The following is a 15,195-nucleotide window of genomic DNA, read 5'->3' on the forward strand; positions in this document are numbered from 1 at the left end:
TGAGATACACAGCACTCACACAGTCACTGCACTCCACAGCATCTGACATTTTCAAAGAAGCTTAGAAGGTTCAGGTAACAGGACATGTCCTCCACAAAACCAAACTGATCTGGGTCTAGATCAGTTACGTGGCATATGTCCACATAAATCAGTTCTGCCAGGATACACTTCATGGTTTTGCATATAAGGTTGGTGAAGCTGATGGACTTATAGCTATTCAGCTCAGTAGAAGGAATGCCCTTGATTAAAGGAGTCACAGTGGCTGCTCTCCAACCATCAGGCACAAACACTGCGGACAAGTTGAGGCTGAACATTTTAAGTAATGCTTGAAGAATACATACTTGGTACTGATGAGAAAGCAATGTGTACGTTGTCTGGCCCACTGGAAGCATAATTTGTAGCCTTTGGTATAAGCACAAAATAAACAATGTCAAAGTTTTAACTTGACATAATACTTTCATAAAATGTTCATCTAATAGGAGACCATAATAAAAATGGAAACAACCACTGTAAGGTTACATATAAGTGATACAGTTTTATCAGCTGCTGCTACAAGCAAAGATGTATACTCAAAAGAAAAAAACTGCTGCAAAATAAAAAAAAATGTAATAATTAGCTCTCATACTTGTCTTCTTTAAACAATCAGACTGCAGTAAAACAGCTATCAACATAAATGAAGCTGGAACTTGGTTTATGCATTAGCTAACGTCAACCAAACTGTACATCCCACAATAAAGAAAGAGAAACTGCATTACAAACAAAAGTATGCAAACTAAAGCAAAACTACAAATAAAGAAAACATCCTGAGAAACAGACAAATTTACTTAAGCTCTGTAAGTGGCATCTCCATGTGTACAGAAGAATGAAATCTAGAAGACAGGGTCAATTTATGAGGGGGGGGGGGGGATCAGCTGGCATTTTTTTTTTTACTTTATTAACTCCTTATAGTATATTACATTCATGTGTGATCCTCATTAATGATCTCAACAGCAGCTAGCTGCTTCAATTTCTACCCTTATTGTATCCCCTTCCTTTCCCTTTTGGAACTCCCTCGCCTTCCTAATGATATGATTTTCTCTCATACCTCATTCCACCGATTCCCACCTCCATTCTTGTTAGTTTCTTCCCCCTTCTCCCTATGTCCAGGAATCTGTAGTGTAATTCATGCTCCTATACTGTTTTTGTCCCCTTACAGTTTTTTGCGTGATAATGGTTTTAATATTCACTTCTCTTTCTTTTAAGATGCTGTCCTCTTTCTTTTTCATGACCCTGGGAACTATCGCCCTATAAGCTTGATTAGCTTGGTCTGCAAAGCCATGGAACGCATTATCAAGGAGCTCATTAACAGGGACATTGGGAACCTCCAGACACTGGACCCCACCCAGTTCGGCTTTGTTAAAGGCAGATCTTGCCTCCTGAACTTGGTCGACTTCTTTGAAACAGTCACCAAGGCCATAGATGAAGGGAAGGTGGTCCACACAGCATATCTGGACCTCGCTATGGCATTCGACACCATCACACACTCAGGAATCATAGACAAACTCACCAGCTTAAATATCAACCCCCATGTCATTAGATGGGTTGTCAATTGGCTCTCAGACAGAACCCACATGGTAAGAGTGGCAGGCGCCATGTCTAACTCTAAACCAGTCACAAGCGGAGTCCCACAGGGCTCAGACCTGGGACCCCTCCTGTTCGGTATATATTTCTCCGAAGTACAGGCAAAGGCGGAGGGACTGTGGCTAACCAAGTTCGCAGATGACTGTAAATTGGGTGCAATAATTGACTCTCCAGCTGACACAGACATCCTGCAAAAGGGTCTCACAGTGACAAACACCTGGTGTCAAAATCACGGCCTCAAGCTAAATGCCAAAAAATGCATAGTAATCCCATTTGGGAAAAACAAAGTACCTACAAACTACCACATAGATGGGAATCCACTAAGTACAGAAGAAGTAATTAGGGACCTGAGTACCCAAGTGGATAGCATGCTCTCCTTTGATAACCACATTAGCCAAAACGGTCAGGAAATCTTTCTATGTGGCACACCTGATCACAAAGGGTTTCGCATCCAGATCCAAGGAGGTGATTGTGCCACTTTACTCCTCACTCATTAGGCCCATAATAGAGTACAATGCCCCATTTGAGATGTACCTCACTAGACACCTGCAAAAACTAGAAAGACCACAGAAGTACCTCACTAAGAGGATTAAGGGCCTTAAACAATTACCCTATGAAGCACGACTAAAAAAGCTCCAGCTCTTCTCAGTCGCTTACCGTTCTGCTCAGAGGTGACCGATGCCTGAACTATAGGGCCATGTCAATCCCTGAACTAATGGACATGCTTCACCTCAAAAAAACGAGATCCCTCAGAACCACTCGTTCTAGCGACTTGAACCTATGTACAACAACAAACAGGACATGCTGGAGGGATTGATTCCGGTCTCAGCGACTCCCCTCACTCTGGAATAGAATCCCAATCCATATTCGACAGAGCTCCTCTGTGACCCTCTTCAAGAGAAATTTTGATGAGTGGATGGGTAATCGTAAGTTCTACCCTGGGATCACTTCAGGAGCCCTGTTGACAGAGGCCCGGGTTACTAATCTAATGGGGAAGCAAAAGCCATCACTCTGTGGCTAGGCTTATAAATGCCCATGGGCAGATAGCCTAGTACTTACCTATGAACCTATGTCCCATATACAGAATTCCCAAGCATGCTCTACTTCCTTTTGAAATTTATCTCCCCAAATCTCCTGTGCCTCCTTTCAAACTTCTTGTGCCCATCCATAGCCTCAGAACACGTGCATCAGTCCAGTTTCTTCCTTTCTGCCTTTCTTTACCAATATGGGAGGTTAGATATGCCTATGCAGTACTCCAGGTCTTTAATCGCCCACTCCATGTACTTTCATTATGTGCCTCACTGCATGAATTGTTGTCTGCCAGTGTCCTGCAACTCCATTCCATACTTCCACCCATTTTCTTGTCCCTTCTTTTCATTAACACTTCATTGCTATGCCTGGTCCACTGCTAAACTCATATCTCCTCCAGGGTGCCATCCTCTCTCCTTCTGCTCTCCCCATCTGCCTGCCCAGTTTTCCAGATGCCCTTTCTGTATTCTTTTTGCATGTCTCCCTGAGTACCAAGGAGGTACATCACTGGGCCTCTGGTATTCTGGACTATGTCCTTTCTTGTTTTAAACTGCTTCCACCACCCCTTTCACTGCATACCAAAACTTCCTCCTGAACTATTCCGCTTCTCCAGATTTAATTCTTCCCCAAATTTTTCCCCACCCTTCTGTTCATCTTAGTTTTCTGCAGTTCCCTTCAGCCCACTTCATACATGCCAGTTCTTTTAGTACTGCTTTTTTATGTCCTTTAGTACACTTCTCCACATCTCCATCTCCCTTATTTCCTTTTGCTCAACCTCTTTCTATCTAGTGAATGATGTTACACCTATGAACCACCTTATGAACCTTATATGTCAGTGAATACATGTGAATATGTGGGAGCCCCAAGCTCCCTCCTTTCCTACCTATTCGCATTTTTTCCTTGCTCACTCTTTTCCCTTGCCTGTATTAACCCAGTCCTCTATGTTTGTTGTATCCTTCTGTAACTATAGCCAGTTAGTATGTTGTGGATTAAGTACAAGACTGTTGGTAGTGTCATCATCCTTAATGCATTAACTCTCCAAAGGAATGTAAAAGTCTTCTCTCCCCCTAGATAGTATCCCTAACTTTTTTTTTTACAACTTCCTGTAGGTTTTTCCCAATTGCCTTTCTCATCATGTTCCCAACCTGGAGCCATAGATACTTAAATAACTCCATCTCTTATCTCACCTAGACCCCTTTCCCCTGCCCTCTTCCTAATATTACTACCACTGTTTTTTTTATTGTTGCACCAGGTTCTCCTGTTCAATTCTCGGCTGGAGTGCCTTCTGTGTGGAGTCTGCATGTCCTTCCCACAGCAGAGTGGTGTTCAAAAGACATGCGTGAATGGGCGTGCCTTCGTTGAAGGTTGGTCATCGGGCTGGCACCTCGGCACCATAAAAATCTACTGCCAATCATTAGCGGACTGGAGTTCCGCTGTGGCGACCCCTAACTGGGAAAAGCCGAAAAAAAAACAACAACCCAAGTCCTGCAATTTCCTTGCATTTCTTAAACATCTTGCTTATAGTTTGTATTGCCTGACGTTAATATGTAGTCATCTGCACATTAATATAAACAGATTTTATTCCCTCTTTTTTTTTTCAGGTATTGCTAAACTGTATGTGACTTCCACTGTCAACTCCTCAATCAGAAGCTTGGGGATAGGAGGAAGCCCTGTCTGGACCCCTCAACAGTCTCCTCAGACACTCCTCCATTTATGAGTATGTCTAGGCAATTCAGATCTTGTATCCCAGCTCAAAAAGAAAATTTCCTTACTTAAAGACTGAATTTCTCACCCAGTATTCCTGACAGAGTACTCTGTACTGATTTTTAAAGTCTGCAAATTCATTATACTAAGAGAACACATACTCCGAGGTACCTCCTTTTTCCCCATTATACCTCCAACATTTGCCACATACCTGAGGAAAAATTATTTGAAGTCTGCTTGGAGTATAAACATATCTATGTAAACATGTCCACACAAAAATTGTAAACAGACTTTGTTGCAAACTTGGGAGCCATACATACAGCTTCCCATTGTTTCGCTGTGAATTACTTGTCTAATCTCTCTTCCCAATCTTTTCTGACCTCCTCTGATTGAATCTTTTACTTATTGAGAAATATTTACATGCCCTACTAATTTTCCCTTTTTTAACAGCAGTATCCATATTAGATTCAATTAAAAACTCAACCAGTGTAGGACTTTCATTTCAGATTCCATTATCCCTTTCTCTCAGTCTACATGCTGATATCAATCCCTGAAAGGGAAGGCACTCACTAGCCTGCAATTCAAATGTCTTCTTGGCCCTCCTCCCATTATATTACCTTTCTCTATCTAATTATTCATTCCCAATACTTTGGTTCCTTTGCCAGCTTCCTCCAGCAAATTCCGGCCCCCTTTCATTTAAAAAACTTAACATAGATAACATGTAAAGCTGAAATACCACAAATGACCGCTGCAATAAACAGCAGAAATGACTGTGAAGTAAAAGTAACTGCTTCAGATGAGCAGGGCATCTGGGACTCCTGAAACAATGAGTAGAAATGAACAGAATGTGTGCCAACTTGGCATATAACAGGAAACCACACTACATCAAAGCACACTTTTTTCAGTTGATTTATGCCAGGAAGGAGAGAAGTTACTGCTTTTACAACTTCAAGAGAGCATGAGAATCAAGATAAGTATGACAACCCAAGCATTACACTTACTGTTACAGAGATCCAAGTGTAAGTATGCCAAAGACCAAAAGAAACTCAATTTCCAAATTGCAACAAAGCTCTATTACAAACAGCAACAGATTATTCTCATCAAATACAAAAATCACAGCACAAATCAAATACATGCTTTTTTTTTTGCAAGAAGTATAAGCCTCACCAACCACCACAAAGTACAGTTTTGTACCTACCATAAATGTAGATGTCCGATAGGCATGCATCTGCAGTCCTTACAAATGGGTTGTCCTGTCGTCAGGCAGCCCTTCGGTCGGCCGGATTCCAAAGTCTGGGTCTGGCCTCGGCTGGTGTCGCACTTCACCCGACGTCATAGCTGCAGTTATTCGGGTATAAAGGCATCAGCCGACGCCATTTTCCTCAGTGTTTCTTGCCCCAGATGCCAGGTGCCCTCTAGGAAGGCTAAATTTGGATAAATGCAAATGATTCCAAATAGTAGAGAGCAAACAAAATATAAGCATGTATGTACATATATAAAAATAAATACACCATAATAGATTCCCCCAGTTAGCTACAAGATGGGCAAATACCCTAGGAGTACCACAGAGGGGAAGGAGGGTGGGTAATCCTGACTGCAGATGCATTCCTATCGGACATCTACATTTATGGTAGGTACAAAACTGTACTATGTCCTTCAAGGATGCATCTGCAGTCCTTACAAATGGGTAGAATACCATAGCCAAACTGGGGGAGGAGGAGAAATAAAATTATGGTGTAGTTAAGATCCCTTGCAAAACAGCAGTGGCAAAACCTGCTCGGGATCTAGAGTAAAGAGGTAAATTATAATGCTTGGCAAATGTATGCACGGAGCTCCAAGTAGCAACCTCTAAAATGTCTTTGGTAGCCACTCCTCGTAGAAAAGCTGTGGTAGTGGCTGTAGCCCTTGTAGAGTGAGGCCTGATATTTTCTGGAGTTTTCTTTCCATGGTAGGAGTAGCAAAATCTAATGCAATTTCCTATCCACTTAGAGATTGTCTGTTTTGAAATTGCTTTTCCTTCCATTCCTGTTGCATATGCTACCAGTAGCTGGTCAGTTTTTCTATTGCCCTTGGTCCTAAGCCAGGTAGTAGCGTAATTGTCTATGTACATCCAAGATGTGCAACAGTCTTTCTCCCCTGTTCTGTGGATTGGGGAAGAATGTAGGTAGGTGGACAGCCTGATTTAAGGATACTCTGGAGACCACCTTAGGCATAAAAGTAGGATTTGTTCTCATGGACACTCTATCTTGATGGAAGATCAGGAAGGGCTGTACTGCCATTAATGCCTGTAGCTCAGATACCCTTCTTGCTGAAGTGATTGCCAGCAGGAAAGCAGTTTTCCATGATAAGCATTGCAATTCTGCTGTTGCTGCTGGTTCGAAAGGAGGAAGTGTCAATTTTTCTAGCACAAAGTTCAAGTCCCATGCTGGCAATGGTGGCTTTCTAGGTGGTTTTACATTTTTAATTCCTCTCAGAAACTGCCTGAGCAGAGGATGTGAGAAGACTGGAGGATCCAAGTCATATTCTGTTGAAATAGCTGATGCATGAATCTTAATGGAAGAATAGGACAGGCCCTTGTGGAAGAGCTCTGCCAAGTATTCCAGGATGTTGGCTATGTTTACCAGTGACACATTTTGTCCTTTTGCAGTACTCCAAATGAGGTATCTTTTCCATTTTGCTGAATAATTTTTTTCTTGTTGAGGGTCTGCGAGCCTCCAATATAATGTCTTTAACACTTTGGGATAAATTTGGGTTAATTGGTCTTATGCAATGTTCCAGGCAGTCAGCTGCAGTGTTTTCAGGTTTGGATGCAGAGTGTTGTAGTTGTTCTGTGTTAACAGCAAGGGAACTAGGGGCAGGGGCCATATTTGTTCCCGAGACATGCTCCTCAGTAATGGGTACCAATGTTGTCTTGGCCAATCTGGAGCTATCAGAATGATCCTTGGACAGTCCTCTTTGATCTTCAATAGCACCTTGTGCATCAAAGGAAGTGGTGGGAATGCATATGCTGTCAGGTTTTTCCAACTGAAAGATAGGGAGTCTACCTTCCAAGCAAGTGGATGGTACGTCCTTGTGCAGAATTTCTTTAGCTGGTGATTGAGTGGGGATGCAAATAAGTCTACTTCTGGGAGTCCCCATTTCCTCTTAATGGTTTTGAAGATGTCCGGATGCAGCATCCATTCGTGGGCATCCGTGGTAGTTCTGCTTAGTATGTCTGCTAGAATGTTTTCTTTTCCTGGTACAAAAATTGCTTGTAACTGAATGTTGTAGCTCAGGGCCACATTCCAGAGGTCCATTGCCATCCGGCATAGAGGGTACGAGTGTGTGCCTCCCTGTTTGTTGATGTACCACATAACTGTGGTGTTGTCTGTCCTTATCAACAGTTGGCCTTGTTGAAGAAAAGGTCTGAATGTCTGAATTGCCAGTTTTACTGCCAGCATTTCCTTTTGATTTATGTGTAGGTGTAGCTGGTCTTGAGACCATAAACCTTGTATACACTTGTCCAGCATGTGGGCCCCCCAACCGAGGTCTGAGGCGTCCGTTGTGATGGTTTGGCTGGGTTGAGTGTTGTGGAAGGGCAGTCCTTTGTTTGATTGACAGGCCTGAGCCCACCATTGGAATTCTTGCTTCAGGCATGGAATTATTGGAATTTGGGTTTCTAGGCTGTGCTTGTGCTGAGACCATAAATTTCTTAGGTACCACTGTAACTTTCTCATATGCAGTCTGGCATGTGGAACCAATATTATGCAGGATGCCATGAAACCCAAGGCTTGCAGGACTTTTCTTGCTGTTAGATGGCTCTGCTTTGTTAATGCCAAGAAGTAGAGAGGTAGTTGCTCCTGTTTTTCTACTGTTAGGAATGCCATTTGTTTTGCTGTGTCCAGCTCTGCACCCAAAAAGGTTATCCTTTGGGATGGTATCAGTCTTGACTTTTTTATACTGACTGTATATCCCAGGGCTTGTAGTAGGTAAATGACCCTTTTCAAGTCTTCTGCTAGCTTGTTTTTGTTGTCCGCTTGTATCAGGCAGTCGTCCAGGTAAGGGTAGATTTGAATTCCCTGAAGCCTGCAATGAGCAATGATCCTGCAAGAAATCTGAGGTATCTTCTGCAATTTGGTCGTATGGGGACGTGCAGGTATGCCTCCTTGAGATCTAGAGTTACCAGCCAAGACTCCTTGCCCAGCATGGGAAGAAGCTGCTGTAGGGTCAGCATTTTGAATTTTGGAACAATGAGGTATGTGTTTAAAGCGGACAGGTCGAGAATGGGTCTCCATTTGCTTTCTTTTCTTGGTACCAGGAAGAGTCTGGAGTAAAATCCCTGTCCTTGCTCCATAGATGGTACCTTTTCCACAGCTCTCATCCTTAATGATTGAGTTATTTGTGTTAGAGCTTCTGCCTTTTGATTTGGAGGTAGGTTTGGCATTCCTCTCTTCCCTGGTAGAGTATGGAAGTGAAACCTGTAACCTTGGTCTATTGTCTGCAAAATCCACTTGTCTCTTGTGATGTAATGCCAGTTTACTGAAAATAAAGCTAGCTTCCCGCCTAAGGGTACTTCTAGTTGTTCCCTGGTAGGCGGTGCTAGAGCCAAGTCACTGCGATTGTCCTATAGTAGAGGTGGTGGCTGTGTCTGTGGCTGTACCTCGCTGGTTGTTACCCTGCCACTGGCGTCCCCTGTAGGCACCCCTGGATTGACTTCTGCCTCTTGAACGCCTATTTCTGCCTCTCTGAGCTCTGGAGGAGTCTGGAAAGGACCAATTCTTGGAGGGCCAATTCCTGCTAAACCTTGGAGGTTGGACCTGTAAGAAATCTTTCACTGTCTGGACAGATTTTGCCTTCTCTTCCATCTTCTTCAGCACCTGTTGTGCAGGAGAGCCAAACAAATTGATCTTGTCCATACGAGCATCTAGTAGTTTTGATTTGACATGGTCTGGTAAGGCCTGCTCTTTTAACCATGCATGCCTTCTGATAACTGTGTCAGTCATGGCTGATCTAAAGGAAGCCTCCAGTGCATCATAGCCGCATTTTAAGGAATGGTTACTGACTTGCTGTATGTTATGTACCATTTCCTGAACAGATTTTTTGTCTAATGATTCATCTGAGGACAGCTTTTTGGTTAACTGGTCTAGCATAAATTCTTGATACTGGATCATATGAAACTGACAGTTCAAGGCCCTAGCTGAAAGAGTAGCAGAAGTGTAAACTTTTTTACCCTATCTCTCTAAGGACCTGGATTCCCTTTCAGAGGGGAGGGGGTTTTTGGCAGAGGTAGCTGCTACAGCCTTAGGTCCCTGGGAGATAGTCTCGGGATCTGCAAAAGGAGCCTTATACAAATGGTAATGCGTGTCCGGGACCCTGTAGTACCTATCGGGCTTAGCAGGGGCCAGAGGTAGAGAATCAGGAGCAGTACAAGCATCATTAAATGCATCATCTACAACAGAAAGGACTGGAGGTATGGCTAAAGGCCTATGCTGTGGTAAATGCAGAAAAGTTCTAAGCCTCTTTCTGGAGTCTGAAAAATCCTGACCCTGCCACTGAAATTGTTCCCTCATAGCATGCAAGGTTTCCCCAAAGGAAAATTCCTCAGGCGGAGAGGCAGAAGGAATGGACTCTTCAGCATCAGAGTCTTCATAAGAGGAGAAAGGAGCCTCTGGAGGGTTTGTACTATCTGAATCATCAGAGGAATAATCTGTAGAAACTGGCTCAGGGGGCTCTGCCCTAGGTCTCTTCTCTGGAGGTGGGTGAGAGGCCCTGTCTGGTTGAGGCTGGGATCCCCGGATTAAAGAAATGAGATCCTCTGCTAGACTAAGCATTTGAGAACTAGGGGTAGGCCTGTGAGAGGGGGTCTTAACAGGCACAGATTTAGTAGCTTTAGCTGCTTTAGCCCTGGCAAAGGCCTTAATGGACATGGTTGCAGGTGGCCTAGCAGCTCCACGTGCAGGGGTTGAAATATCCAAGGGAATAGTGTCAGATAATTCCTGAGAAACTGCAAGAGCAGGTGTGATTTCAGAAGCCGATTCCACCAGGTTGGAAGAGGCCTCGGTAGGAGGTAAGTTTTCGGCTGGAGGAAGAACCGCTTGCTCGGTTTCAGCCGAAACCGAGACACTCGTGGTTGGCTTTACCGCGGTTTCGGCCGAAACCGCGGACCGCGAGTGTCGGTCCTTTTCCTTGCGCTTTTTAGATATTTGCGTAGTCGGAGGATCCGACGGCATAATGTAAGCAAAATCGGAGCCGAAAAACTCCTCAGCAAATTCCGACCGACGTCTAAGTGTCCGCCGGTTAAAAGAAGCACAGGCTAGCCAAGCTGCTACGTCGTGGTCTGGGCCTAAACAAGGTAAGCAGTAAGAGTGGAAATCTTTATGAGGTATTTGTTTCCCACAAGTTAAACAGTTATTCACTTTTTCTGACATCGGCTGAGGCAAGAAAGAGTCCCCAATGGGGTACTTAGCTTTTTAGAAGTCTTCGGTAGTAGTAGAAGTATTCGGTAGTAGTAATCTCTGGTTCTGACCGACCAGCACTTGCGAACAGCTTCTGCTTCGGGCGCCACGCGGCAAGAAAGACTGAGGAAAATGGCGTCGGCTGATGCCTTTATACCCGAATAACTGCAGCTATGACGTCGGGTGAAGTGCGACACCAGCCGAGGCCAGACCCAGACTTTGGAATCTGGCCGACCGAAGGACTGCCTGACGACAGGACAACCCATTTGTAAGGACTGCAGATGCATCCTTGAAGGACATCACTACCAAAATATTCTAATGCTAAGAAATAGGATACATTACCAAACTGATGATTAAGAGACTGGTGCCAATTACAAAGGTTTTTTTTTGGGGTGCATATCTTTCAAACATGAAAGGAACCTCTTCCCAGACTGCTGCACCCCTAGAAAAATCTCTTCAAATTTCAAGGCTCACATCTGGTATGCTTGAGATCTCTTTTTTTTTCTATGGCAATGCTAATGGACAGAATGAACACCCCATATATGCACCTTATATAACATCTGTTCCCAAACAAATGCGATCAAAACCGCAGGTACCTGAAAGTCACTACTGGAATTCACAGGAGGGAAATCCACAAAACTTCAAGATCCAATGATGGCTCTTTCAATGCACACTTTTAAAATAGAAATTACCATGGCAAGAGGTTCAGGTAACTCGATTTTAAAACAATCTCTGCACATGTCAATGAATGAAGCTTCGAATCCAAGAACTTCTATAGTCCTACCCCAACAGTTCAACAAAACACGCATACTCAACTGAAAATCTCAGGGTCCCCTTTATAGAAGGAATAGAATGACTACAGGAAGATCATTCACCCAAGTGAAAACAAAGGAACAGCAAACTACATTGTCACTCAGGCGATTCTATCTCAAGTCTTCCTTCTCCAACAATGTCGACTCCTGCACTCCCCATTTGTCAGAATTCAGGCCTCCTATCACAGTAACAGCAGTGTATCAAGATGCTTTTCAAAGGGTAAGCCCTATGTTTTCCCAGAGAAAGACAATCAGTCAAAAGCTTTACCAATATGCACAATTCTAGCATTTCATGTGGAATTGTGGGATGAAAACTTTACAAACTGATTCTTCAAAGGCAAAACAAAAACTGTAACAGTCAAAGATGGCTAACAAGGAGTCCTACTATTCTACAGCTATGATGACGGTTGCTAAAGACCATGTCAATGGGTGGTATGGAATGTTTCAGAAAACTAAACTACCATCATAAGGGCCTCTGCCACAAAACTCACACTGGTGGGATCAACGACTCAAAAGGAAATGATAATGATGAAGCTGAACAACACACCTCACTGGACCAGAATGTCTGTTCTGCAAACCTTTGGACCTACTTCACTGAGGAGAGGCCTATGCCTGAGTAAACCGTGATGGAGAAAGAAGAGATGCTTATGTTTTTTTAAAGCATCACAGACAAGTGTGTTAGGGACAATAGTTATGAGTTTTAAATATCATAATGCTGCCACCAATTAAATGATGTGCAGGGGTACAGGTCTTAAATACCACAAGGTTAACATCAATTTATATAGGAAAGTCATGGGCTATGGGGCTTTATGTTCCAGACTGCCAATAACCAATCTGAAAAGGAAGGGACGAGTGGCCCTGTCACCTTATAGAAAATGTCCACTACTGCACTGGGTTAAGCTTTGCATTTCACAGCTACAGAATACAGTCATAACTGCTGACTCCCTAGGATTTTACCCATGCTGGTCTGAGCCCACTTCCTTCTAATACAATCTCATGAACAGTAACTGAGATTTACACAATTTTTTTAAAGCATGTGTATATACACACACACACACACACACACACACACACACACACACACACACACACACACACACACACACACACACACACACACACACACACACCTACCACCCCATATGCACAAGGTTTTCCAAAATAATAGGGGGATAGGGATTTCTTGTAAATTTTAATTTTCCTTCTATTGGCGCACAGATTATTAATACAGGAATTCCACTACAAAGGTTTATTCCTGAATTTACAGTTACATTTTGGGCAGATGAGTACTAACTCTTCCCTGCAAATGTTCATGGTAAAAATCGGAGGTGAATGTGGCAGCCCTCTCACTTGCGTCCGTCTGTAAGGAATTATTGGGAATATGGCACAGGTCTTCTACAAGCTAAAGTATGTTTGACTGGAGAAGATCCCAAGGATGGTCTAATTTTCTGGCAGGGTGATGCCACTACACCTGACAGAGAAGACGTCTCCTTTGTCGTCAGATTTAACTATGAATGAGGATATGGCATGTGGGGTTTAGGTTGGTAAGATCAGGCCAAGGATATTACAGCCTCTAGTGGGTAGTTTTATAATATACTCCAGTGCACTGGTATTAATGAAGTCTGGGAAATGCTAAGCATAACAATTTTAGAAGTGTAAATATGGCAATCATTCTTGGGTAACTGACATTCTCTAATTAAAAAGATTCAAACGAAAACACTGCACCAGCCAAGGAGTCCTCAGTAAATAATGAAAAGGAATGATGAAAGAAAAACCTCTGACTCACCACGAAATGAACTAAAATAAACTTTAATTGGTAAGCGCTTTCACGTATCAATGATACGCTTCCTCAGACCATGACAAAATGTTAAAAACAGCAAGCTTAAATAGTAATACATCCTGACTACTTGAGCATCATTAGTCAATCAATTATCCAATTAAGCTTGAAAAAGAAGCAACATTCTTAAAGGAAAATTGAAGTTTAAAATTCAGCAGCATTTTACAGCTTGTCCTTGGTTATAATGTTTACTTGGTATTTAATATTATATGCATATTTATTGATATAAGCTTGGTTACATTTCTGAAGTCTAAGTACATATTTATGTATATATATTTTATATGCTTTAATAATGTTGCACAATTTTACAAAAATTTTTAGCTTCATTGTGTATAATGAAGTATTTTTTATTATTATTAGATTAGTACAGCTCTATAAATGAGTCTTAACTAGGTAAATGCCTTTACCAAGTTTGTTTCAAAGAAGGTTTTGCTGCTAGTCTTAAATGTATTGTGATTCAACATGTATTTTTTCATCATTTACTAAGTTACTCTGGGCATACCCCTGCTGAATTTTAAACTTCAATTTTCCTTTAAGAATGTTGCTTCTTTTTCAAGCTTAATTGGATAATTGACTGACTAATGATGCTCAAGTAGTCAGGATGTATTACTATTTAAGCTTGCTGTTTTTAACATTTTGTCATGGTCTGAGGAAGCGTATCATTGATATGTGAAAGCGCTTACCAATTAAAGTTTATTTTAGTTCATTTCGTGATGAGTCCGAGGTTTTTCTTTCATCATTCTAATTAAAAAGATGTTTGGTTTGAAATTTAATGCCTCAATGGTGTCAAGATAATTTCTGTGACCTTTCGGTGACCCTGATGGAGATCTGTAACTAGCAATGAAATAATAGCTGGATTTGTTAAGGGAGATTTAGCTACTACTAATGCTGATTTCACCACAGCTTCACACACCTGGGAATCAATATCCATTTGCTTCTCTCATAAGAAACAAAACAGTAGCACTAATCCCAAGTTAAGATGGCACATGCTCATTAGTGAGTAGCAGTCTCATCCCTAATGTTGCATGGGTCTGTAGGCCTGTTGTAGCTTTCTCTTAAATGCACTGGATAGCAACAAAAACAATCAGGAAAATCTCCCTAAACACACACACACTCACACTCCAATCAGACAGTAAGAAATCAATGACCCTCTGCTCCTTCTAGTAGCACTAATCCTAAAATGGCTCCTAAGCAGCAGTTATCCAGGCTTTCTAAGTGATAAGTATTCTATATGAAGTCTAGAAAATAATGTCTATATGTAGCAGCAGATTACTGCACATCTTTACTCACCTCAAGACCCTGTAAAAAAATGCTTTGCTACTTTTATAGTTTGAATCATCTATCAAGTCCACAGTCTATAATGAAGAGGATAATACAGAAGGATATGACAATTTCTTCTGTAACTTATAGGTTTCCTAAATGCAAACAGCAGTCCATACAGAAAGGAAAAAGCAGCTGTCCTACTTCAGTACTCCTAGGAAGTTAGCATTTTAAACTCAAAAACTGATAAACACAAAAACTGATTTCTTTTAAAACAAGTTGCTTAGAATACAGTTTTATTTCAACATGTTGTAAATCGTAGCTCTCAGCTATACCTAATTTTGCAAAATGCTCCTAATTTTGTCTCATATTTTTACCCGCTCCCTCATAAAATGTCTGATTTCTGGTAAATTACTGAGGATTACTGTAAATCAATAATGACATTAGATTTTCATGCTTATTGACTTTGTAAGTGAATACATGACAGTGTGTAAATATC

The 15,195-nt window shown here is 42.0% G+C and overlaps 1 protein-coding gene across 3 annotated transcripts in view; it reads right to left on the reverse strand.

Annotated features, from left to right (window-relative positions):
• Positions 1-15,195, reverse strand: part of EP400 (E1A binding protein p400) — a 3,509,270-nt gene that overhangs the window by 1,568,620 nt on the left and 1,925,455 nt on the right. The gene's annotated exons all lie outside the window — the stretch shown is intronic.

The sequence above is a fragment of the Protopterus annectens genome, chromosome 1.part0 (assembly GCF_019279795.1).
Source record: "Protopterus annectens isolate FY-2018-M chromosome 1.part0, PAN1.0, whole genome shotgun sequence".
Taxonomy (NCBI): domain Eukaryota; kingdom Metazoa; phylum Chordata; order Ceratodontiformes; family Protopteridae; genus Protopterus; species Protopterus annectens.